The sequence below is a fragment of the Acinonyx jubatus genome, chromosome A1 (genome assembly GCF_027475565.1).
Source record: "Acinonyx jubatus isolate Ajub_Pintada_27869175 chromosome A1, VMU_Ajub_asm_v1.0, whole genome shotgun sequence".
Taxonomy (NCBI): Eukaryota; Metazoa; Chordata; class Mammalia; order Carnivora; family Felidae; genus Acinonyx; species Acinonyx jubatus.
Window position 1 is genome coordinate 123,139,428 of NC_069380.1, and position 3,502 is coordinate 123,142,929.

The following is a 3,502-nucleotide window of genomic DNA, read 5'->3' on the forward strand; positions in this document are numbered from 1 at the left end:
AAGTGCTGAAGTGGAATCAAAACCTGAGCCATCAGAATTTGTCATAGTTGAGGGAAGTGCCAGGAACCAGACCTCAATACAGGATAAGCAGAGAGGGCCTTTTTGACCACCTCTGAAACAAATGCTTTCTTTTCCATTATCTCCTCCTCCAAGTCCTCAGGTGTTAATGCATACACACAACTACTTACACACACACACACACACACACACACACACACATGATTTAACACTTTATTACTGTTCTTAGGGCTACTTTTTTTTTTAATTTTAACGTTTATTTATTTTTGAGACAGAGAGAGACAGAGCATGAACAGGGGAGGGGCAGAGAGAAAGGGAGACACAGAATCTGAAACAGGCTCCAGGCTCTGAGCGGTCAGCACAGAGCCCGACGCGGGGCTCGAACTCACTGACAGTGAGATCATGACCTGAGCTGAAGTCAGATGCTTAACCGACCGAGCCACCCAGGCGCCCCTTAAGGCTACTTTTAAGTACAAAAAAAATGACCTGCCAAAACTGATTTTTTTCTTCCAGGAAAAACAGGCCACAGAGAATGGTATGTTACAGATTTGCAAACAATATATTTATTATTATATGTTACAAACTATGTATATATAGTTTATAATATGAAAAGATGAGGTTTGTCTAGATATTGGAAAGGTTCAGTGGTTGATTTCCCCCCCCTCTCCTTTTCTAGTCATGGTTGAGACATTTTGATTAACTGGGAAAAACAAAATAAAATTCAGTACTGCTGAATCAGAAAGAATGTCCATTGCAAGTGATTTGACTAAATTTGGTGATGCAGCTAGTGGTTCCACAATTTAACCTCTACCGACAAACAACAGTTAAAGGCATTGCATAAAAGGGTTGCGCTTTTTACATGAAAACTCATTCGTTGGACCATGATGAGTCAAAGGGTCAGGTCCAGTGGTTGTACGGATCAGTCTTTTCTCTCTTTCATGGCCTCAAACTGCCATCTTGAAAAAAACACCAGGTAAGTTTACTATTGGGTCTGGAAGAAAATACATTTTAGATCTTGATGACAGACTAACAACTGTCTGTCATCCTTATATATTAAGAAAAGCGTAAATTTCTAGGAAGCAAATGTTAGGTACTCAACGTAGTTGTGAGATGAACAATTCAGGCTGTGAAGACAGGATGAAGGATGTTGGAAGGGGATGTTGCAAGTTCTCCACTAGAATCTGATGGAAGTTGAAAAAAATGGCATGAAAACACTGGTTTAAAAGTTTATTTATGCTGAGAAAACTTCCCTCACAAATGAGGCTAGTCCAAAGGACAATTAAAAATATCTTGGACTACACTGTGTCTTCCTGGAAGAAGAAGGTACTCAGAGGGACAACTGAGGTGCTGGATGTGAGGAAGAGCAAGAGCATGGAGACTAGGAGCCCAAGGATAATAACAAAAGGAGATGCACCTGCTCTTTCCCCGGAGCCCTCTGCATTTTTAAGTGTCAGGTAGAATTAGGGGTCTTTTGTCTGTAAACCATACTTCTGTGATGAAAATATAAATCAATCCTGTTCCTCTCAGCGGACAATCTGTTACCTACCTGGAGTCTCTCCAGCTGTGGGCATGCCCCTCCACTTTCCACCCTGGTTTGTTCTTTAGGCTGCAAAACTGCACCCAAGCTTGCTTGATATCTGTTTCTCTCAAGTGTCATGATGGTGGGCCTTGAGAGAGGTGAAGGCTTCATGGTCACGCTCCATGGTCTTCCTGCTGCTGCTTGGTTGAGGATGTGCAGAACTTCCTTTCTGACTGCACAATTCATGATGGGAATGCAGGCATTCATTTTATCTACACTAGAAAAGGCAGGAAGAGTGGTGAGGCTTTTGTTGAACTTGAATCAGAAGATGATGTAAAAATGGCCCTAAAAAAGACATGGGAAAGCATGGGACACCAGTACATTGAGGTCTTCAAGTCCCACAGAACCAAGATAGATTGTGTGCTGAAACACAGCAATCCAAACAGTGCCAACACCACCAGTGATAGCTTTGTGAGGCTTCAGGGACTCCCATTTGGATGCACCAAGAAAGAAATTCTTCAGTTCTTCTCAGGGTTGGAAATTGTGCCAAATAGGATCACATTGCTCGTGGACTCAGAGGGCAAGATTACAGGGGAAGCTTTTGGGCAGTTTGCCTCATAGGAGTTGGCTGAGAAGCCCCTAGGGAAGCAGGAGAGAATGGGGCACAGATAAAATGAAGTGTTCAAGAGCAGTCAGGAAGAAGTTAGGCATACTCAGATCTCCCTCTGAAGTTCGTGTCTGTACAGAAGTCAGGGTTTTATGACTACCCTGGTACAGCCAGGAGGTATATTGGACTGTCAAGCAAGTGGGCCTAGAAAGAAAGGGTAGGGTGCTTACAGTGCAGGTTATGGGGGATATGAGGAGTACGGCAGCCTCAGCGATGGCTATTCCTTCACCAATCTCTCTCTTGGGAAAAACCTCAGTTACTTACTCTCTCAGACATATATGACCATAGATATGGAGGCTGTTAGTTCACTGTCCAGAGTACCACTGGGCACTGAATCCACATGAGAGGGATGCCATACAGAGCCGTAGAGAACGACATTTATAACTTTTTTTCTCCACTCAACCCTAAGAGAGTCCATATTGAGATTGGTCCTGATGGAAGACAGATTGGAGAAGTCAATGTTGAGTTTGCCACTCCCGAACACCAGCTATGTTCAAGGACTGTGCCAACATGCAACACAGACAGATAGAACTTTTCCTGAATTCCACTACTGGGGCCAGCAATGGGGCATAGAGCAGCCAGATGATGCAAGAAATAGGGTGTCGGCCCAGTCCACTTATATTGGCCTTGAGAGCCTGTCTGTGAGTGGCTATTATACGGCTGGCTATTGAGGCCAGAACACCATGGGTGGATAGGACTAGTTTTTTAGGAGCATTTGAGTTATTGCAATTAAATTTTCACAGGCAGCCAACAAACAGTGAAAAGCTGGGACACATTTTGCACCATGAGTTTGTGAAATTTACATTAAAAAATGACCTCTTCAGGAAGCAAAAATCATATAAAAACAGGGAGGGGGACAAAATGTAAGAGACTCTTAAATATGAAGTACAAACAGAGGGTTACTGGAGGGGTTGTGGGAGGGGGGATGGGCTAAATGAGTAACAGACATCTTACCCATTAAGGAAATCTACTCCTGAAATAATTGTTGCACTATATGCTAACTAAGTTGGATGTAAATTAAAGAAAAAAAATGACCTCTTTAGTGTTTTCTCAGGCAAACTTTTCTTCTGGCATGTGATACGGAGTAAACTAAAACCGTTTTCAGTGTTTTTCCATTAACATTTTGGTACTGCACTTCAGCATAATGTTATCTGAGTTAAAGTAGTTTTGAGTACATTAAATGGATTTTTTACACCACATCACCATGAAAACATTGGGGAGATGTGCTTTTTTTTTTTGAAAACTCAAGGTGCCAGATCCCTAATTCAAAGAGGAACATTTCTCATTTTTTTTTCATT

At 42.3% G+C, this 3,502-nt stretch overlaps 1 pseudogene; it reads left to right on the forward strand.

Annotated features, from left to right (window-relative positions):
• The first annotated feature begins 667 nt into the window (after positions 1-667).
• On the forward strand, positions 668-2,899 carry LOC106975247 (heterogeneous nuclear ribonucleoprotein F-like; annotated as a pseudogene).
• The last annotated feature ends 603 nt before the right edge of the window (positions 2,900-3,502 follow it).